Genomic DNA, 24,526 nt, shown 5'->3' on the forward strand with positions numbered 1-24,526 from the left:
AACATTATATGCACACACCTAGACAAAATGGAAAATCAACTAACAAAAGTAAATATATCTTACGAATAAAAAAATCATGAAACCATATACTGCTGCATACCATATATTCCTGACATCAGCAGGAAAATAACCAAAATTCGCAAAAACTAGCAACAAAATATGACATTCCAGTTAATACCAAATCTATTCAAAAACCAGGCACAAAACTAAGGTCTATACCATGTAAAAAACTATACTGACAAACACAACACCAACATTATTTATAAAATACGATGTGATAACTGCTACGATTTCTATATTGGAGAAATAAGTGGAAAAATGGAAACCAGATTCAATGAACACAAAAAGTCACCTTCACATGTTTTCAAACACTACAAATCAAATAAACACAACCATAAAAACCACCCAAATACTAAATAAAGAAACAAATGCAAACAAACACAAAATTAAAGAAGTCTTAATTATACTACAACTAAAGCCCAAAATAAACCAATACAAAGGAACACCTTTATACCTATATTAATAAGCGCAGATAGCCCTCGAGTATCTTTGCGCGAAATTCAAAACAAACTATATTAATAAATATATTCAACATATAAGCCAGCCCTCTACATTCCTACACTCAATTTTTTGTTTTGTTTGTTTGTTATTTTGGAATTTCGCACAAAGCTACTCGAGGGCTATCTGTGCTAGCCGTTCCTAATTTAGCAGTGTAAGACTAGAGGGAAGGCAGCTAGTCATCACCACCCACCGCCAACTCTTGGGCTACTCTTTTACCAACGAAAAGTGGGATTGACCACTCGTCACATTATAACGCTCCCACGGCTGGGAGAGCGAGCAAGTTTAGCGCGACGCGGGCGCGAACCCGCAACCCTCGGATTACGAGTCGCACGCCTTACGCGCTTGGCCATGCCGGGCCTACACTCAATTACACAACCGTCTTCAAACATGTGGTCAGTAAACCTTTCTTTTTTTTGTGAACCTGAAAATGATCGAAGAAGGTCGAAACGTTGTTCGCTCCTCTACTAGTGCTTTCTTTATCCATACCACTCCAGAAGAGCACTGTGGCAAACTGCACTGAAATCAGGAAGATAATCATGTTTTGGTAAAGGAAGTTTTGTAAGTTATTTCAATAAATTAACGAACAGCACAAAAGGAATATTTGAAAACTTGAATTTTTCAATCAAATCAAGCACTAATAAAATAGTTTATTGTACATTACATAAAAACCTACAATTTAAAGTTGTATGGGCTTCTGTTGAGTTTCATGCGTAAAAAAATATTAATTTGAAATACAGTTCTTTTTCTACAGTATATTTAAAACAGTGTGAACATTTATCAGTTTGAATACAATTATAAAAAAAAAAATATGTGGATTTTATCCTGAAATTGAATGTATTGTTTCTTGATAGAAAATATTAATTAAGATACTGCATAAGTTTTCTGCATGAGAAATAGTCTTGATGAGGCTATAAATGAGGTGAATAATAAAAATGACTGACTGATGAAAAAGGTTTTGTTTGTTTGTTTTTCTCATAGAAAAGCCACAGCAGGCTATCTGCTGAGCCAACCGAAGGGAATACAACCCTTGATTTTAGAGTTGTAAATCCTGAGACTTGCCGCTGTACTAGCGGAGGAAGATGAAAAAGGTTGCAGAGCAGTTGAGGAAAAATTTAAATATATATATGTAAAACATATTTTTGTAGAATTGAATATTATCATCGAAACATCTTTTAATTGTATATAATTTTATGTTAATAAAGTGAATGTGTTATTTAGGCATTTAGTATAAACTTATTGACAGTTAAGATACCAATTTTGTTAACAGTTAAACCGTTTCATCAAATAATTGTTTGATAAACATGCCAGTTGTATAATATAAATATAAATGGAGGTTATTAAAATGGGACCTCAGAGATAATTGGCTAATGTAGTTACAGCTTAAATCATGGTAAAATTAATTTGTATATGTATTTGCTCATTACCAATTTTTAACATAACATATTTTGAGGAATGCTGGAGGAATTGGTTGGAAAAAGAAAGGGAAAAGACAGTCTTCAAAAATGGTAATTAAAGTTGTTAAGGTATTGTATTTTTTAAAATTTGCTATGTATGATCTTCTATTCATCGACAGTTTCAGGTAAACTTTTGATATTGATAGGATGTGCAATAAATTCTTATTTTTATTTATGTTTTTGCCACTTTCCAAATGTTACTTCCTAGGACTCATGAATTCCTTTAGATATGTCTCATATTTTGGAAAATTATAGCACAGAAAAGGATTGGAAGAAAATACTAAGTTTTTTTATTTGTTTAAAAACCAGATGTGGCTGATTCTTGTTTTTTTTCATTTATTGTTGCAACTTTTTTTTATGTTATCACTAAATTACAGCCTCTGTTAACCATGATATAACTGAAATTATGTTCAAAGTGGCATATAGCACTAATTAATCAATTAGTGAATCTGTTTTCCCCTTTCATAGGTGTTTTAAAATGTGCCTTTTTATATTTTGCACATTAACACGAAACATGGGAATATAAGCAAATTTTACTTTTGAAAAATATCAGATGGCTGAATTATTGATACTGAGGCTTTATATTGAAAGTAGGTAGGCAGTATGAAAACTGGACATTGGTTATATTTTATGATGTTTGTAATAACATTATATTTCCCTTTTCTTTGTCATTTAGAACATTGATCATGATGTAATCTCACAAAGATATAAAAATTTTTGTGAAAACCAGCAAAATTTTTGTTGAAATGATGCTATCAACAGTGAGGTATTGTGTTTGATTTATAACATCCAACCATTTATTCAAAATGTCTTTGGATAATATACAACATTGGTTAGTTTGAAATTATACATTTAACTAAAAAGTTACAACGTGAAATGATTTTCACATATTTTATCAAGATATAAACACCAAACTGGTAATTTAGAGAGGTTCTTTAATTAGTGTTAATATTTGTACTTGACACAAATAAAGTTCCAACTCTGCACAATATACTTTGATTTACTGTGTAGATTTGCAATCTAAAAACTAAATTATATATATAAAGTTTTAATCAAGTATTTCTGGATGTAATTATACACTTGCATGAAATTTAAACAAAATTTATTTCTTGGTCCTTCTTGTAGTAAATAATTTATCTACCAAAAATGTAATCACCACACAATATTATTAACACTTGTGCTGTTAGTTTAATAACAACTTTATGAAATACATGCATAAATGTGAGAATTGTCTGATGCATGATTTTTAATATATTGTAAGTTTTAAAATTAAAACACCAACATTCTATTGGAATAATATTAGTATTTAATAGATATTAATAGTAGGGTTTAATATGTTTATTAAATGGTGCAAATAAAGTGTTGAATAATGAACACTTGTTTTTACAGAGCAGTTGTGGGAAGGCAGTTACCCTTAATTTTATTGAAGTAGAAATGAAACCACCCAAACATTTCTACATATTAAAACTCCTAACCTCCACCCTTACAAAAAGATATTAAATAGAACTGGACAAAACTACAAATCCTATCTTATAAAAACTTTTAACCTTCCTGTCAACTGTAGGAGACTTGGCAGTAGGTGGTGATGACTAGGTAACTTCCCTTTAGTCTTTCCTTGTTTAATTAGGGATGACTAGTGCAGATGTAGCAGGTGACTTTGCAAACAGTTGTACTTGAAAGTAATATTGTAATTATATTTTTAGATCATTGAGAAGATGGGATGAGATGAAAGGGTTTCCTCCTGAATCGTACAAATACTGTGAACTAATGGACTTGCGTTAAAGGGGCAGCTACAAAACCCATGTTTTTCACTCCAGGGATTCTGTGTGTTCTCAGGATATATGCAATTAAAGAGTGAGTTTTATATGATGTGATTAATAGTGTACAATTATCAGTTTTTTGGTTCAATCAGTAAATAGGTTTTGTCTGTCATGACAATTGTTATCAAAGTTCTTACAGCTATGAAACTTGAGACTAATCATTCAAGCTGGTGTGTAAATAAATTGAGACAACTGAAGTAGCTTTTACTTTGTTTTGATATAGACATTATTAGACCCATTTATCAGGCATAAGCCCACTACTGAAGAAGTCAGTTTCATTGTTTGGAGCAAATTCATTCCATTATTTGTGTAAATTTATAGTAGCCATAAATAAAGTAAAAATAGTAATCATTTAATGGACCAAAATTTATTTCTAAATTTGATATTTTTTCGACTGGTTTCTCCAATATTGAAGTAGAAATGAAGATATCTATTTGTAGTCTTCATTAGTTGGCTGTGTTGAACAGTAATAACAGAACGAAATTTGTAATGTGTGAGGAGATGTTAAGTGTAAATAAGAAATAAAATGTACATACATATATATGTTGTCACTTTGGGTAGAGTAGAAAGTTGCATCTTTGCTAATATCAGTTATTTTAGGAATAAATTTGTTTATAAATATAATATTTTGTTAATTTCCTTACACTAAACATGTCAATATGCAGTTTTTCTGGATTTGTCTCTTACATTTAGGTCTATTTTTAATTATATTCATTATTTTTAGATATTTATTTCATTTGATGTTTTTTATATTACTTATACAATGGTAGATAATCTTTCATTAGTCTAAACTTGGAAACTTTACACATCAGTAACATTAAAATTCTCATATTTAGTAGTTTACAGACTGTTTATTTATGTAGCATAAACACCATGTGGTTATACATTGTATTAGACTACATTATGTTTAACTATACCTAATACCAGCTTGATCAAATTATTAAAAATAGTATAGTATGTATGTAAATTACATTTGTTGAAAATGTTTTTTTCATTTCACATTAAGATTTTACTTTTCAAGCAAAGCAAAAGTTCAAAATGTATTGTTAGATACTAGACTATACATTTTTGTATATGATATATTGGTTATTTATTAGTTTAGTGAAAATCTACTTGAGAACTATTTGGACTAGTTGTCCTTTATTTTGAAGTGACAAACTAGAGATAAAATAGCTAGTCAGTGTCACTTAGCTCCAACTCTTGGCCGTCTCTTACCATTGAAAAGGATGTGAGTTTATCTGAATAAGTTTGCATCACAGATGAATAACAATATCCAGTACTCGACCTTACCAGTAAGGTGTGTGAAAATCATTGTATAACATAATTATATGTTTTGAGAGAGATTTTAGGTGTTTTTTCACTTGTACTTTGTATTTAAAACCCTTCATATCTTATATTTACAATAGAAAGATAACTAATGTATTCACTATTATTGCTTAGTGTAACTTTCATGTGATATGCATTACACCTTTTGGAATTGTTATATTTCTTTATATCTGCAGACTTTCAGTACAAGAAACCTGGATTTAATACTTGTGGTGAGCAGAGCACATATATCCCCTTGTGTAGCTTCAAATAAACAATGACTGTTTAGATGCACATATCTTCTTTAAATAAGCCCTAAAGAGAAATGGTAGATTGGATGACAGACTGTGTTAAACATTTATTGTTTAGATAGTTTTATAGTTTATCTAGTTAAATAATTCACAAGAATTAATCAGTATCTTCGTATATATGTATGTTTTAAGGTTTCCTATATAAATATTAGGCTTGTGTAGGAGTGGAAACTTAAATACACTATTAATACACTTTTCATGATTTCAAAAAAACACATAGGTTCAAGAAGACTTGATACAAAATAATAACAATATAATGTTAATATTTTGAAAGGTGGACTTTTCTTCTTCAGGGATAAACTGTGAATGTTTTCTTCTAAAGACCAAAAGATCCACTTTCTAAAGTGCTCAGGATTAAATGGTATTTATGATGACATATGTTTCTTCAGATTTACTGATGATAGTTGGAATTGGCTGAAAGTGGTATGAAATTTATTGGATCAGAAGTTAATACCCATAGCAGCCATCCTGAAATACAACTTAATATTTAACTGTTTGAGTCAAACCATGAGAGAGAGAGAGAGAATAGGGAAACTGTTCAAGATTGATTTATTCACCAGCTGGCCAAGGAACCTAGTAGAAATAATACTATTTTTGATTTGTGAACTTTTAATATAGAAATAGTTCAGAGGATGAAAATTGGAAGACATAGTTACAAGTTATCATTGCTGTATTAAGTTTAATGTTTTACTGCATATGAAAATAAGAAATAATAGTATTTGATTTCAAATTTCAAAAAAGCACATTTTGAAGGGATACAACAAGAATTATCTGTTGTGAATTGAGCAGCTAAGCAAGTGGGGAAAATTTATTTAAAAAAAATTCCACACTCAAAATAAATATATAATTCTTACAGAAAGAAAAGGGTTAACTACAAGTAAAAAAACAGGTTGCCTTAGAAAGGATATGAGAGATAAAATTCAAGAAAAGTGCAAGAAATTTAAACTAATTGTTATTATAGAAGATCAATAAAGTTAGTCAAACAGGAAATTAGGACATCCAAATATATGTAAGAAAAAATCTTCAACTGAAAACAAATTATTAGTAAGGATTTTAAAAGTACATCAGAGGTAAAAACATGTTAAGATGGGGATAGGTCTCTTGAGGAATGACAAAAGGCTTGGATTTGATAATTATGAATTGCCTAGGTTATTAAATTGTTTTTCTCTTTTAGTATTTTAGAATGAACACTTTAAACAGTATTCTTCATCTGAACAATTGATAGATGAAAACAAAGTTGAACAAGATAAGTACATAAATCCTGAGCTTGTTAAAATTGAGAAGTTTAGACGGGTACGATAAGGCTCATGGGTAAGATAATATTTCCCACAGAGTTTGGCATAATTGGATATCTGAGCCACTTGCCACAATATTTTGTAAGCTCTTGACTAGTTAACAAGTATTAATGAATTCGAAATTACCTAATGTAATTCATATCTTCAAGGGAAGTGATAGCAGTTATACCAGTAGTTATAGGCCTATTAATCTTAAGTTTAGGAAAAATTTTTGAAAGTCTGAAAAAAGATGCTTTGTGAAGTAATTTAATAAAGTTTAAAATGTTATGGAAAAGTCCACACTATGGGGAAAATATTACCATAGGAATCTTTTAACATTCTTTGAAAAGGTCATTGCTTATGTAGATGATGATAAAAGTTTAGATTTGTTACATCTGAATTATCAGAAATCATTTGACAAGGTGACACATAAAATGCTGGGAAAAAGTTCTCTTTGACTGTGAATAATAAGTTAATTGGGTAGAAGAGAGGCTAGATGGAACAAAGAAAGGAGTTCTTTCAAATGGAATTCAGTTCAACTGGATTAATGTCAGAAGTGGAATATCTCGGGGATTTCTTGGGATCTTGGGATATTTACAACAAGATACAGATGAAGAAAGACAATAAATTACTTGAATAATATTATAGACATTTAAATGTATTGCTAACTATGAAGAGGATGCTACTGCTTTACAAAATGATTCATCATTTAGAGAGTTCTGGAAATAAATGGCAAATGGGCTTAAATTATAATAAATGCAAGACAATGCATAAGGTTTATCATAATTTGATCCATATGTATAAGTTGGATGGTAATCACTTCAACAGTGTCACAAAAGAAGTTTTCTTTGTGTAATAGTTGATTGGTCCCTAAAGCCAAAGCAGTGTGTTGTTACTAAGTGGTAGGGCAAAGAGATTTTCACGTTGTATCTACAGAAATATTGAACACAAGTCTAAAGAAGTTATTTCTTTTTATAGGTTGCTGGTTAGGCTGCATTTGGAATATTTTGTTCAGTCTTGGCCTCATTACTTTAAGAAATACCTTAAATTGTTGGAAGGGTTCAGAAGAGAGTTATTAGTATTGTATCTGGGATGGTTGAATTGTCTTATAAGAAGGGGTGAAAACTACACTGTTGTTTTCATTTGAAAAAAGAAAAAAAATTGGACTAAATCTGATAGCAGTGTTTAAGATTATAATGGGAATTGAAAGTTGTGATGCATCATTTCTTCTTATTTAACAGAGTACAAGAACTTGGGGACAAAGTTAAAAATTTTGGCAGGGTAAGAGTCATCTTCAGCTAAGTCCAGTTTTATTTTTCATAAAGGATGGTTGGTCTTGAGAATGGGTTTCTTTTTAGTGTTCTGGATACAATAAATTTAAGTCAGTTTAAAAAAAAAGCTTTAAGTGTATGAATGATAATGAGTGGCTTTAGGTGTTTTATTATTTGTTTATTGATAAATAGTTTTAGTTTAGTTTAGATGGCAGAAGAGCTGAGGTGATTTTTTTTAAATTTCAAGCAAAGCTACATATCTGTACTAGTCGTTTTTAATTTAGAAGTAAAAACTTTGTGTGTTTATAGTTAAGCATATAGCTACATGATGGACTATCTGTGCTGTACTTCCCCCACAAATACTGAAACATGGTTTTAAAATAATGTAATGTGTTTCAGTACAATGATGGACAAGTTGATCCATTTCAGCTTTCTCATCATCCAAACTAAAACTATTAAATAAATAAATTAACAAATTCAAGGCTAGCCCTTTTCATTCACATATCTATCAAACTTTATTTTAAAAAGTCAATCAAATTTATTTCCCCTGAAACATATGAAGACAACCCATTCAGTAAGCCAACCATCCTATTTGAAATATAAATTTAGTTGAAAGACTGCATCTATCTTCCATAAATCTATACTTGTGTTCCCAAGTTCTATAATTCTTTTGTGAAGTATGAAAGATGTTGATGCATGAACATTACCAGTTCTTTTTAAAATCTGAAACACCTCAATCAGGTCCTCTTTAACTTTTTTCAGAGACAAAACATTTTTAAGGAAGTTAATCTCTTCTCATACAACAGCCTTCTTTGAACCATTCAGACCAATGTTTTGTCTTTCCAAAGGTCCACAATTCTCCAAATGTGGCCTAATTAGTGAACTATACAATGGAGTTGTATATTTCAGACCAGTATTCAACATTTCTTTAGATACAACCTAAAGTTCTGTTTGCCCTATCAGTAGCAATAGCACACTGCTTTAATGGTTTAAGAGACTGATCAACTAATTACACTAAGATCCTTTTCTTTCATAACACTGTTAAGGTTATTCTTATCCCAATTATGCTTAACTGAAATTATGATAACACACATGCAATATCTTGCATTTATCATACTTAAACCCTACTGCCCTCTATTTAGTGTTTCAGATGTGGAATGCTGCTTAATTATTCGTTAGTGAAAATAAACTACAATTTAGTAATGCAGTCAGCAGATCCGATGTTGGTTACAGAACCAATGTTGAAAACTTTCAGCTCCCATATTCATTTTGATTTCGAAGTTGAAGAACCATTCTAGGAAGACGTTTCCAGCATCACCACCATCCAAGACCATTTTAAGATGAACAACTATACCTAATGTATAATAACGTTTGTGTTCTCTTCTTTTCAGTTTCCAGAGGGCAATATTGGAGCACATTCTTTTAAGCCCTCAGGATTTTCTTTGGGTAGTGCTGTTTTCCTCCACAACAAAATTTTTTTTGTAATAAAATCCTCGAATCCTAAGGTGCCATTACGCATAGATACAATTTTTTCCATTTTTCATTTGGACAATTGAAAGAGTAACTAAATTACTGTAAATAATTTAATGATTTTAAAACTCATAACAAAACCTTAAATTTATCCTGATTTTGTTACATTCACTTCTGTGTATTTTTATATTTAATTGAAGTTTAAATGTTTCTCGACTTCAACAGGAATATCAATGTCAGAACTTCATAGGATTTCATTTCTGTAGAAAAAGAAACAAACAAACAGTTTTAATATTAATAAATTTTATTTAGAAAAATTAAACCACATGTAATAAAGTTTGTACACCTTTTCTCTTAACTAAATAAGGAATATAATGAATAGTAATGAAATTGATATTGTTCTCTTATTTAACTTTCTATTTAGTTCAGACTTTTTATTAAAACATAATATTCATATGGTATTTTTATTTTACATCTTAATCACCATATAAAGACAACCATAGGTTCAACTACACAATTGTTGTGATAATTATTAACCATCAAAATTTGTAAAAACACACTACTTGTACCTTACAAATCCTCATGTTTGATCCTTATTCGGGTACTGTTCATTTTTGGTGTTCTAACTGAATGGGTTCAATAATCAGAAGTTGAAATGCAAAATACAATATATTAAAGATAGGAAAAATATCGTAATTAAAAAGGCAATAAAAAGTTTAATCTTCCAGTGTGGTCTTATTGAAATAAAGACATCCGATTTAAAACATTTGATATAATTAGGGTTCGGGAATTTATCATAAGAATAAATATAAATTATATTAGTAATTTCCTTGATGTATTATTAAATATTTTAATTTCCTTTATCATTATTTACACTGTGTATGATTTTAAAATCATTTCTTCTACATGATATTGTTATGAAAAAGAATAACTCGAGAGTTGGTGGGGGTGGTGATGGGAGTGACTAGTTCCCTTCCCTCTAGTCTTTCAGCACTAAAGTGGGAAGAGCTTGTGCAGACAGCCCTCATATTTTTTTTTCAATAAAAATCATGTCAATTATTTGAAATAAAAATAAATAGCTTCTATTTTAAGTTAAGCAAGAAGCTATAGGGTGGCCTGTAAGTCTCTACCCATCCATATATCTTGTGTATCCAGTGTATCTGTGTGCTGTCCCTCATTCTCGCTGCATATTATGCGATACCATGTTCTGTGAGACATTTTCCTCAACATGGGCTTACATTGGCCATATTTCTCTGAAGAAAAAAGAAACAAATTTATAATACATGCGTAATTGAATATACCATAACATATGGATGGGTAGGGACTTACGGGCCCGCCCTGTACACTATAGCTGCAGTCACCACAGGTATTGAAGCTTGGTTTTTCCCCTTTAAGACTTATCACTGTACCACTTGATCTGAAAACACTATCAAATATTCTTTAATATGCAAGATAGAAAACATTTGAGCTTTTATACACGATAGTGTGATCATAGTGATTTCTGAACAGTGGTAATACATAAACTCCACTGCTCTTTTATTTGAAAAAGAAACACAATTTATCTGATTTTAATGTTCTGGTTACAGCTGCAGGACATGCAACCTTAATTTGTGATGAATGTTGATTCATGGTGCATTACCCAAATAACAACAGTGGATTCAAAGTAACAAAAATCTTCTATCATGTTCTGCTGATATTATTTTCTAAAATTATACTTACTGACAATGTGTGAATGGTTTTCATCATTTGTTTGTAGGTTCCACAAAGCAAGTTATGGCATCATTTCTGCATCTTGAAGTTCTTTTAGCTTGTAAGTGATGTCGTGGTCTAATTTCCTGTGTGTTCAAAACAAATGTTGCTGTTGCAAGTATACAAATACTTGACATCTGATTTAGCATCTATGATAAACTTAGCTGTAACTAAATCTGTGACAAATTGGTTCTTCTTCAGTTCTTGAATAAGTATCTTAGAAATTGTTTCCAGAACAAATTGTTCTGTGATTCTCTACATAGAGCTGTTGCAGTGTCTGTCATACATGGACCAATCATTTATTTAATATACTTTTCATGAACATGGAATTCAACTAGTCTTATACAAGGTAACTCTTTATGGCTGAAGTTTCTAAACAAATATATCCTGAAATATCTTTGTGTACAGAAATAATGACAGAGTATTTGTGTACAGTGTAATGACAGCAGATAGCAACAAAGTTGTTTCAATCAATCATAGTCAGTTGTTACCAGTATCATGAACAATATGAGACAACACTTTTCTACAGATTCTTTTCATGAACCAACTGGACCAAGGTCAGGCACTTCTAATTCCATTCTAAACATAATTTCTGAAGCTAAGTATTTTAGAATTCAATAAGTGGTCAGCAGAGAAAAATCTAAGCTTTGAAGAAAAGGAAATAGAACTCCTTGAAAAATAAATGTTTCAGAATGTCATTTTCAAACTCAATTGCTGCATATAAAGAATTTCTGAACAACATTGGGCACCAAATTACATCTAATCTGAACCCTTTAATTAGGTGTTGAAAAACCATCCCATTGAGTTCTTTTGGATGTGAAAGGCTTCAGCATCATGAACCTGATAATAAGGGAAACAAATTCTAAGGTGTTAATCAACCATGTGATAAATCCGATGTTCTTTAAACTTCACAGTCTATGATTGAAAACTAGAAACCAGACAACAGTGTATACAATGTCTTGTCATTACAATTTATAGCTAATATTTCTGAAATTTGTTTTAATATATAGGAAATGTGATAGTAAATATAAACAATACTAACACTTTTAAAACATGTTCCCCCACTTCTTTAACACTGCACCACTACTTAGTGATGTGTTTGCGATGCTAAAATCTGGGGTTTCATTTCTTGCAGTAGACAGAGTGCCTAAAACCCATTGTATATCTATGCACTAAGACAAATAAACATTAACAAATTTTGTTCACAAACTCTTGTGAACAAGATTATTTGCAGTCCTTTAATAAAATTTGCATTTTGAAATAGTGATATGACACTTTGCATACAAATTGTATTGCACATGAATTATAAAAACATGATTAGATACCAACCAGTTATCTTCTGCCAAGTAAACCAAAATATCTTTATCAGATTCCTCCACAAATTCCTAGGGCTTTTTCATAGTTAAAGAAGGCTTATTCTTGACAGAATGAAGTTTCATCTTCTGTTGCCTTCCATGTAATCTATGTTTTAGATAACATTTCTTAAGATAGTTTGATCAAAAAGTTTCATGCATAATTTCAAGAAATGTTAGACATTATATGTTAAGATGTCAGAACTTTGTCAATGCTAATGAACTGCAATTTGGATGAAAATAATCATAAACTGGAAAACATAATATCATAGACAAATGTTTTAGCTGTAATAGCACTTTAATATGAATAATAAGGAGTGTGTAACAGTACACTATTCACTTAAGCTTGTTCTTTGAAATCACAATAAATTAGATTGTGTTGCTAAGTGTTTCACATATATTTCTATAACTCAAATGTATATAAACCATCACCTATACAAATATTGAAACTATGATTATTACTTTTATGGAAAGAACAAAAGAGTTCTTAAAATATAGTAACTTACTATTTTACAAAGTTTTTACCTTTCTAATTTCCAAGTGCAGAATGTAACGTGAAAAGCAGGGTTATTTTCTTTAATAAAAATTGATTGTTGTTTTAAGACTACAAGCACATTAAATATTAAAACAATATTAGTCATTCTTTGATTTGTTTATTTAAAACTTTTCTGCATCTGAAGACCATATTCCCAATATATCAAATTCACTTTTAAATATGAAAAAATAAAGTTCTAGCTTATGTTATTGCTTGCCACTCAATGTTAATTTTTATAAAATCTATGATAGCCTAAAGATAAATGGCCATTACTCAAGTAAATATCACTGTCTTGATGCCCACAGTTGTCATAGCACAAATCATCCATTCTGTAGCCTCAGCCTCAACAGCAAACAAACCATTTTGACTTAGCTATTGAAATTTGAGAAACAAAAAACATGCTAAAGTAGTATTGTTAAATAATGTATGAAAAAATTATAAAATCTTATTTTTGTTTTTCCAAAGGTATACAGCTAATAGAGCTAAAATGCAAAGAAAAAAAATATATAGGTTCATAATAGTAAATGACCAGAAACTTTTCATCTCCACATTTTCACCATTGAAGATTAGAAATGCTTTAGTTTGGATTGCCAATAAAAGCACCTACCTTCAAACACACAGCAAATTAGTAATCATATCATTTTAACATGCACATGAAAATTAAGCCAAAATATATTGCCTCCATATGCATTAGAGTCAATATAACTTGAAATAAATTATTTCTTTTTAGTTTACCAGCATTAGATACTTTTCACCTGAATATTTATCTTTCATATTTATGTTAAAAAAGAGCCATTAAGTAAAATAACATATTTAAATATGGTCACTATTGTATTGTAAATCATAAACTGACCAAAGAAATAAAATTTATATTTCCGTACACTCCATCATTATCTAGTGTATAAAGCATTTGTTTAAAATACTGTGATTTTTGTGAGTTATAAATCTTTATTAATACAAGGTCAGAGGTAGATACTATACAAATGTAAATAAATGGTAGTTTATTTTATAAATAAAACTTATCTCTCCTTTCTTTTACTAATTTATGAAATGGTATTTAAAAGGAATACACTCCGTCATGATCTGGACAATCACCTAATCCACTTTGTACAAAATGTCTGCTCCCAGCTTGACTCAAGTTACAACGGAATGAGTTCTTGTATACAAAACAAACTGCAAAAACAATTACTTTAACAAAATAAATAATAATGCAGAGAAGTCCACATACCTTTTTCGTCTCATACAAAACTATTAAACTCTGCCATTATTTTAAGGAACTAACTCTGCACAACCTCAAGATCCCAAAATGTAGCAGTGAATTCTTAAAACTTTTCATATAAAAGAGGAAGGAAGCTTTATTACAAATCAATGACAAAAAAGAAAATTTTGCACATTTTTGCAATGAACTTAAAAAACTGTATTTTTCAACTATTTGAGTTAATAAGTAAAAAGAAGCAACAAAGTTTACAGGTTTCTTAATACAAGGTCAGAGGTAGATATTATACAAATGTAAACAGATCATAGTTTACAGGTTTTTAGCTTTGTTTTCATACTGAAAAATTGTATCAATGAATGCAGGAAATATAATGAAACATTACAAATTTGATGGAGGAAGCCAAATAAAAACTTACAGTTTGTAATTTGGAATTTTATGAGTTATTCTATTCAGACAAATAAACTTGAAACCATATTCATGACATTTCTAATTTTATTTTGTATGCAAATTTGGATTAATTATACAGAAACTTTTAAAAGATAAGATATTCAGGGATGGACAGGATTAACACTGAAAATTCAGGAAATATCAGTGAAAAAGGAAAGATATCTCCAGGAAAACTAACTGTAATGAAACTACTAAGTTACTTCAATATATATACAATCAAAGAATAATTTCTGAAGCATATCTCAAGAGCGTTTTCCAATTAAATAACCTACCTAAAGCCAGAATACTTTATCACTAGACAGAACTGTCACATTCAGGTTTGTAATATCTCCAGTATCAGTTTCCATACATTCCTGGTCTTTACTACTCAGTCTTTCCATGACAAAAACGTCAGGAAATTCTTCTCTATAATTAGTAACATGTTAAAAGAGTTGGAGACACTGGAGCTTACTTTCCCAGATCTTCAGCAACTGTAAATTAAAACACACAACTGATCCACAGAGATGTAGAAATGAACATATTTGTTAACCAAGGTTTTTCTGCTTCATCCATATAATTGTTTCAAAATGTATTTTGACAAAGCAATCTTAACAGGTTCATAACATACAAGATGTAAACGTTGAAACATTACACATACATGTACTACTTTCTTCATATTATGTGGTAAGTTTAAATTTATTATGACACTAGAGGTTCAAAAATAATTCTAATAAAAATAACTTCAACATTTTAACAGAATGATTGAAAATGAATTAATTTAAAATGTGCCATTTAGAAGTGAAGTAATATAGGCAGTTGTTATAAAATTTATCCCAATGGAAATCACAATAAAAAAAAAATCTAATATATAACTAAACTGTCAATGAGCTACTATTTCTCATAGCAATCTTAAATTCCATTTTCATGTAGTAAGAATAACAATAAAATTTGAGCAGGTATTTGTTTTCCTCAAAAATGTTTAAAGAAATAACAATTAACAAAACAAATTACAACAGAAATTATAAAGTTAACATAATATAAAAATAGTCTTTAAATAAATACTTCTACAAAAATATTTTAACTTGTCTCCTGATGAACTACAAAGTTACTGACCTATTTGTGTTTGTTGATCTCTCTCTCATGCTCCTACACTGATTAGCAAGTGAAACTCAAAATTACTATTTCCAATTATTACTGTTTTTTCATCATTCCAACACTCAATTAATAGAAATTTCAATCATATCGGTTATCAGGAAACTAATCAAAATTACCATTTCCAATTATTTCACCTATATAGGTAATGAAATTATTATCACAAAATAGCTCACTCTTTGTTATGACAAAGCTACTGAGATTATTAGCCAATATCACTAATTTTGAACGACTGACTAGATCCCATAACCAAAACTTTTTTTTCTGTGTAACTACTTATTAGAACATAGACAACTGGTTTTTAATGTATTTGATTAATGTAGCTCTCGATTGATCAATTATCAAATAATGGCAATCACTCAGCTCCAGTGAGAAAGCATGTATGAGAAAATTGAGTTTCAAGAAAGCAGAGTATGACAGATATTTCTTGTGTAAAAGGTACAAATCTTTCATATAGGAGAAGACTGTGATAAAGATAAGAATTTATCTGAATTTTATTTTGAAATGAAAATTTTAATCATAGATATAAGTATGTCCTATATCATAGCTTTTGAGCTAGAATTCTCATATGACCTAATGTGAGAAAGGAGAAGAGAAAAATATCAAAGGACATGTAAAAGGCTATTGAAATACATCAGTGTTAAGTGACCATAAAGCACTGGAAGTATGGTGGTCTATGGATTCCTATAAACTCAATAGTTGGTCTCAAAATAATGTACTAGGTTGCCTAAAACATCAGGAAACTTGCAAGTAATTGTTTCTTCAGAGTTGCATCTATGTTGAAGACAAATACTGTCCAAAATATTATGGTGTACTCTCATGGGCACCATCTTACAAGATAAAGAGATTTTCAAAACATATGCAAAATTGAAGGTTCAACTGATTACGATACATCTGCATGTTTCCTACTGCTCTTGAAAACAAAAACTGTCTAAATCTGAAGTGTTAAGTATGAATATTTTAATCATAATCTTTCACTATTTAAATTTGATTAACCCTGAAACTCAGCTAAAAGACCGACCTGAGCATACTTCTTACATTTGTTCCTACACACCTATATCTTTAGTCATGTACCAAAACTAATTTGAACTGATCTTAAACTTGCCACATTAACCAAAAGCCTGATTTTAAATTGTGTAATACACATTTCAAATGTCATGTATCTTATGTAAGAGTTGGAAAACAAAATTATACTCATGAATATACTTTCAAATTTTGACACAGATCTAATCTATGTAACTAATAACAGCCAAATTATGATACACTTGAATTCATATCACTGGAACTAACTGCTAAAACAATCAATTAAAATAGGCATAATAAAATCATTTTTTACAATTTTAGAAGCTTTAAATCAACATTCAAGTGGCTATAATTTTAAATAGACAACATGTTTCTCAATACAAAAGTACACTGTTTAAACCAGGATGGTTTTATAATCATAACTTTTTTATTTTAAAGTTTAGAAAAATCTCTAAATGTTATAAGCACTATAATTCAAAATGTAAAGCTGATTCTGTTCAATAAGAAGAAAGAAGTAGAAATGAAAAACAAAATAGTAAATGAATAGTTAAGTCAGATTACATCATTTGTGATAAAGCTGTCACATGTCAAAAGCAACATACATACTTGAATTTGTTTCAGGATAAAAATTATCAAGACAGCTATTGATCAGCTTCTAAGAATCTTGTATATTCTTATTAATTAAAAATGGGGCAAAAATACATAGTTCAAGTGGGTTGGAAAATATTACCTTTATGTATTTGTGAAAACTTTATACACAAGTCACTACTTCATAAAGATCTCCATAAACATATACACATTCATTTGAGAAACACTATTTATCTACCACTCTAAAACATATGTGAATTGCTGGTAATTACTTGTTCCAAAATGTCAGAATTGAAGAAAATAGACAGCAACAAGAATCTTTCTGATTTGACATTCAACACTGCATGATTCCCAGAAACCATTTATTTCACTGGGTTCTGACAAAGAAATATAGTCTGAGTTTATGCAGAATAGAAAAGACAAAAATTTCCACCAATGGCTGCAAGAAAAGACAAATGAAGAAGCAGGTAAATTGAAATGGATTGTTTAGAACTACCAAATTCTTCAACAATAGCCAGAATTTTATTATATCCAACCATACCACACAAATGACATTACAACAAACAGCAACTCATCAAAAACTGTTCATGCAAATAAAATAATATAAAACATTCATGCTTAAAACACAATTGTGGGCAACGAATGACTGGAAACAGGTGGCGTGGTTTCATGTGCAACATTTTATTTGCCTTATATTAATGTTACAATAAAATTATGAAAAACATGAAAAGAGAGATAATAGTCTTGCACATGTTTTACTGACAGTGCAAGTACTAGAAGTGGTGTAATTGTGTAGAAAATGTTCTTGTAGTGGAAATAGTCTTTCAACTGCTTCTGACACTCAGAGTATATCTGAACATGTCCACTTTGTGATGCTGAATCTCCATACTCATAAACAAAGAGCTCTTTGAAGAAATAATTTAACAATTCAATCCATTTTTATTGTTTTAAACTGATTTTAAAAAGACGACAAGACAAATTACCAGATCTCACAACACTTATCATCATATTTACTACCATAATCCTTTACTGACATCAATAAAGAAATATTTTATATTACACTCCTACCCCTTATAATGTTAAACACCTTAATGAAATGTCACGTCCAAAAAATAACTGAGACAGTACCCCAGCCAACATATTATCCTGACAGCTCTTCTCTGAACCTTCTCGAACAATTCAATATTTTTGTTGAGGAATGGAGCCCAAAACTGTGTACAGTACTCCAAATAAGGTTTTATGAATGATTTATACAGTAAAACAATTATATCTCGTATCACATATTCAATATTTATATAGATGTTACTCAAAATCTTATCAGCCCTACTGCTGGCTATAATACACTGTTTAAATTACTTCAGTGATTTTGTGATCACAACACCAATATCCTTTTGTTCAACCATAGTTTTTAAGTTTGAATTTTGAAAATTTACATGCAACACCTTAATTTTGAATAGTTAAACATTACCTGTAATATACTGACTCAGTTCATCAAATTATCTAAATCCCCTTGTAAGTCTGCAGTATCTTTGATACAGGTAGCCAACCCAAAAATATTAAAATTATCTATAAACTTTTATTAGTCATTCCAGAATCCATATCATTAATACCAGTCATAAACAGCAGAGGGCCCAGCACATAGCCTAGAAGCACATTACTTGTAACTATCACACAGTCATACCTAACTCTATGTATTACTATTCTCTGCTTTCTATACTCCTGACAGTTTTATTTCCAATTTAATAACATTTCCCTCACACACACAGGTTTAATTTTTGTAACACGTCTTTTACAAGGTAACTTATCAAATGCTTTCTGAAAATCAAGGTAAACCAAATTCAAAATTCTTCTTTCTTCAATTCTTATAGTAACATCCTCAAAGATCAGAAGATTGGTTAAACAAGACTTTCCATTTCATTAAAATAAAATACATAACAACATTTCACCCTTCTTAGGTTATCTGTACTTTATTTCAATTAAATTTTAATACCCATACCAACCGTCGTAAGAATACATTTTTCTTCACGTAGTTTTCTCATTGTAATGAAAGACTTTCCCTTATTGAAATCATACTGGCTCTTTGACACTATATCAAACTGCTTTAAATGATTCTATAGTACATCTTTCATCACACTTTTCAAAAACTTTCCAACTACTGATGTAAGATTAAATGGCCTATAACTGCCTGGACAATGTTCAACACCTCCTTTAAATATTGGACTACTATTAACCAACTTCTACTCTTCTATGACTCAATGACCTAGGTTAGCTAGTAATTCACAAATAAAAATATTTAAATTTCTTTAAACTTCTTGGATAAAAGTTGTGTGGTCCATGGAATTTATCAATATTTAGATTTTCCAAACTTTCTTTAACAATTTAAGAACTTAAAATATCTCTTATATCAATATTTTCCTCAAACATTAAGTGCCCTGGGTGAAGCATAATACCTGTATATTCCTTTGTAAAAACTTAAGAACTCATATAATGTATTAAGATTACCATCTCATAATCTTTTGAGTTCAGCCCTTCACTATAATATTTTCAGAGGCCTTATCCCCATCTTGACATTTTGCTTACCCATCATATTTCTAAAGAATTCCTTATCATTTAACTCTTTGAGCCAACCCTCATTCACATGTATTATTTGTCCTTTTTACTTTCTCCTTAACCATCTTGATTTCTTATAGTCCTGCAAGTCCTTACTATTTTCAGTAATTTTAATTTTCATGAATGCATTATGTTTATCCCTCACACAACCTCTTAAACCTTTACTAAACCACACTGGTTTATTCTGATTTTCTGCTCTAATTTCTTTTCTGTAGTGAATATGCATGTTCTGTCTGCTTATCAGTTTTTTTCCTAAATGCTTCCCACATATGTTCAAGATCCACTTCCAACTCTTTAGTCCAGTCTACAGAAGCCAGATTATGTCTTTTTTACATCAAAATGGAGTTTTCTGAAACTTGTAATCAGGGTACTATTCTTCTTAAATTCTTCAGTGGTGAAATCCCAAACATAATAATGTAATGGCCACTTGTACATAAGTGCTCACCAACCTCAACTTTATCATATTCACATTACATGTTAATATTAAATCTAATATAGTTTTTCTCTTGTAGTTTCCATCAGTAGTTGGTGTATAAAAGTATTCTGAACAATCTTTAAAAACCTATCCCTCTCACTGTCAAACTGCAAAACGTTTCCAATTAACATCCTTGAAATTAAAGTACCCCATAACATCTTTTTCAACTACCATTCTGACTTCATTATACACTTTCTCATGAAATTCCATATTCTGAGTTGGTGGTCTACAACAAATTATAGTTAAAAACGACTTTCCCTTTAAATCCACTAACACTCACTCAAACCCAGTGCTATTTTCTTAATATATTCCAACTCAACCAGATGAAACTTACTCCTTGCATACAGTTATTCATCCCCTTTTCTCAATACTCTATCTATAGTAAATAATCCATAACATGCTATTTCAAACAAAATTATCATAAAAATTGTTCAAATCCAACCAAGTCCCAGTGATACCCATAATATCGAAATCCTGTTTCCACAACTACTTTGAATTCATCAGTTTTTTTTCTGATACTTCTAACACTACAATAGTAACAATTATTCTTAGATTTTAAAACACTTTCCTGAAAGTATGCGTTCATAATTTTACTAATATAACAGCCTTCATCTCTGTCTAGCCACAGCTTAAATCGAAGGTTCATAACAGTTAATTGATGGACCATGGAATGGCTTCACGGGGTCAGTAAACTGGGGACAAAAAATTGATTTTGTTCCTCCATTATTGTATGTGTATGTATTTATGTGAAAATGGGTCCGTAACCCCAAAAAGGTTAAACACTGGTTTTAATCTACCACAACAGCCGTGTTAATAGCACTTGCTAACGTGTCTTTTTTTTGTAAGTACATAGACCCGTTAATGTTGTAACTTCTTCAACTATAAAGCTTCGTTCTAAAAAGTAACTATAAAGTGTAGACTCCTAACTTAACTTACTCCGTCACGCTTCAATGTCATTAGCTTTCAGGCTTAATTTAGTATTGTACAGTGATAATGCTTGCTGATTGTTTATTGACAAAAAAAGCACTCAAGAACAAAATATTTTACTTCTATTAAAGAGAATTATAAATACAATAATAATAAAATTTAGAATTTTGTGTTTCAATAATTACTTTAAGCTTATTGATTTACTTCACTTCGAATACACGGTATTATATATAAAAAAAATGTCGGTAAAAACAAATTACCAAATCCTTAATTAAACTTTAATTAAGTTCATTCTTCCTCAATAAAAAAAAAATGAATTGCTCTGGCCTGTATGGGGATCGAACCCACGACTTTCGCGTTATTAGCACGACGCTCTAACCAACTGAGCTAACAGGCCTTATGTTGAGTAGTTACATTTATATTTTTAGTATCTTTTTTTGTCGTTATATAAACATGAATTTGAATGTTATTTGATTCAAAACATAAAATGGTTTGGGAAATTCAATACCTAAAGTATTTTAAAATTAATATTTTATTTGTATTTTTTGTGTATAAGAATTATACTTTTCCTGAATTAAACCTATATATTCTAAAATTATTGCACAAAAAGGCGAAATATATTTAATTTTCTGAGGGTACAAGAAAGTTAAAATAATTAACAAAATATATTTTTGTTTATGTTTTTGTTACTAATATTGTTGTTTCTCTTTTTATACATAAACCAAAATAAGTCTCTTGACTGAATTGAAAATCAACGTTATATGCTGTAACAATACATAACTTCGAGTCAAATGATGAAGGTTTGAGAAAATTAATTATACTTCAGGAACTATTTAGAAAACATAAGAAAAACGCTAAAAATCAATTAAACAAATAACAAACTTATTGGTACTGTACCAACGTATAATAATATAAAGTCAGAGGTTAAGGATGCGCCAGCTGACAGCAAAGAATTTTGAACGGCTTATACCGAGATATGCATGTATGTTGTCACGAAACGCTAAAATGCCACTCTAATTCAATTTAACAGTTATCAGCATATGTTATTAGAATTATATTACGATTTCATTTTTATTATTTTAAAATCAAATGTCTGTGTTTCTGTCACTTTTTTTCAGTATTCATATCTAATATTCGTGTTACAGTTGTATTGGAATTATTATTTCATGTATTTCAATAGCAAACCCTATTTTAAAAATACTAATTGTCAACATTTTTTTTACGTTATGATAACGACGCAATTTGCCCCAGTGGCAAATTTTTAAGCTCTGGGAACGTCATAAATTGACAGTTCGTCCTTCGCACTGATTATAGATAGTGAGTAGGTTGTTGCTGATTGACTCTCTTTACTCTGGCTGAAAATTATGGGCAATGACAAACAATTTTGTCATGGATAAAAAATACAAAATACAAAAAAGTAGCAAAACTTCCCTGATATTCTACTTCATTATAAGCAAGATAATACAATCGAACTTTTAAAAGCACTTTCTCAACTTAATACCAGAAGCGCAGTTTAGAAAGTCTTCTAGATTCTGTAAAAACTATATTAATTTACATTTAAGAAACATCAGTAATATGATGGATGTCAGTAGTTAAAAACAGCACCGTCATTTCCTAAAGGCTGTTTAAAATAAACAATTGCATATTTTTATTATAGTACAGTACTGTTCAAAATAAAACAACATAACATAATGTTCAGAGACAATAAGGGACCTATCGGCTCATCTCAATTGTCTCATCCTCTAAGCCAAACTAAAACTATTATAAAAAATTAAAGCCAACTATTATCATTCATACATGTGTCGAGCTTTCTTTTTAAAGTTTAGAACAAAGTAAAGAAATCAGATTTAAGGCTACTTTCAAAGATGAATTGAAAGCAAATCACAGACAGAACATTCAAATTTTATTTATTTCCCTACCCAGTACAACAGAAGCTCAGTGGAAGTGCTTTGGTTCAGCAAACAGTTAATATGTTATATGTCTCCCTTTCTCTACAGAGTCTTTCAGGCGTTGTTCCAACATATTTAATCAAAGTGTCCTTTGAGATTTTACTCCAAATGTCTCTAATATATTTACATAAAGTTTTTTTGAAAGTAACTTTTGATTTGTCAAGATTTTGATCTATCAAATCCCAGGTGTGCTCAAATGGATTGAGATCGCGTTCTGTGGGGGCTAGTGTATCATTTAAATGACTGCAACAACTTTTCTCAGTTAAATAATTTCTGCTAGGTGAGTGTTTAGGGTCATTATCTTCTTGGTAGTAGAATTCTTTACCAACAATACGCAAACCACTGGGTACACTATGACGGATCAGTATCTGATGGTACTTGTACTGGCCCATTATTTTCCATCTATTTTACGAATATCTCCTGTCGCCTCAGCAGAACCATTCCAACCCTAATATTGCTTTCCCCATGCTTCATGATAGGTGATATGCATTGAAGTAAGTACCTGTGTGTGTGTGTTTTTTCATATTGCAAAGCTACAGGAGGCTATCTGCTGAGTCCACCGAGGGGAATCGAACACTTGATTAATAGCGTTGTAAATCTGTAGACTTACTGCTGTACTTGCGGGGAACAAGTAAGTACCTATCGCCTTTCTTCAATCAGACTACAATCTACACTTTGAAACAAATATTACAAACTTGAACTCATCCGTCTATATTATACTTTTTCAATCATCTACAGTCCAGTTTTTTGTATTTTTTGGCAGATTTTAGTCTTTCGACAAAATCTGGAGATCAATGTAAAGGTTTTTAAATTGATATACAACCAAATATTCCACTTTCGTTGAGTAGAGACACTTTTCTGTCATTTGATATATGGTTGTTTATCTCATGCTTGAGATCAGTGGCAGGTCTACTTCTGTCCCAAGGGCTACATAAACGAATATACTTAACTTCAGTATCATTGCATTTATATGTTCTGCCTCTTCCTTTCTTATTTTAATATTCACGTGTCTCTGTCTCACAATCTAGGGTGTACTCAGTGAAAAGTGAGCTCAAACC

The 24,526-nt window shown here is 30.3% G+C and overlaps 2 long non-coding RNA genes and 1 other non-coding gene across 8 annotated transcripts; 1 reads left to right on the forward strand and 2 right to left on the reverse strand.

The window, feature by feature from the left end:
* The first annotated feature begins 663 nt into the window (after positions 1–663).
* LOC143249027 (uncharacterized) lies at positions 664–13,305 on the forward strand. 6 transcript variants are annotated; one of them, XR_013027381.1, is made up of 4 exons: positions 664–1,119; positions 1,540–2,066; positions 3,719–3,869; positions 12,585–13,305. It is a non-coding gene; the product is annotated as an uncharacterized LOC143249027 (long non-coding RNA). The 6 variants fall into 6 exon arrangements; XR_013027380.1 differs by having other exon boundaries at positions 6,634–12,627; XR_013027378.1 differs by lacking the exon at positions 12,585–13,305 and adding an exon at positions 5,338–6,624.
* A 64-nt stretch (positions 13,306–13,369) lies between these two features.
* On the reverse strand, positions 13,370–21,855 carry LOC143249028 (uncharacterized). Its single transcript, XR_013027382.1, has 3 exons — positions 18,636–21,855; positions 15,038–15,235; positions 13,370–13,474 (listed from the first exon to the last, which is right to left on the reverse strand). It is a non-coding gene; the product is annotated as an uncharacterized LOC143249028 (long non-coding RNA).
* On the reverse strand, positions 21,843–21,916 carry TRNAI-AAU (transfer RNA isoleucine (anticodon AAU)). Its single transcript has one exon. It is a non-coding gene; the product is annotated as a tRNA-Ile (tRNA).
* Between the last annotated feature and the right edge of the window lie 2,610 nt (positions 21,917–24,526).

The sequence above is a fragment of the Tachypleus tridentatus genome, chromosome 4 (assembly GCF_004210375.1).
Source record: "Tachypleus tridentatus isolate NWPU-2018 chromosome 4, ASM421037v1, whole genome shotgun sequence".
Classification (NCBI taxonomy): Eukaryota; Metazoa; Arthropoda; class Merostomata; order Xiphosura; family Limulidae; genus Tachypleus; species Tachypleus tridentatus.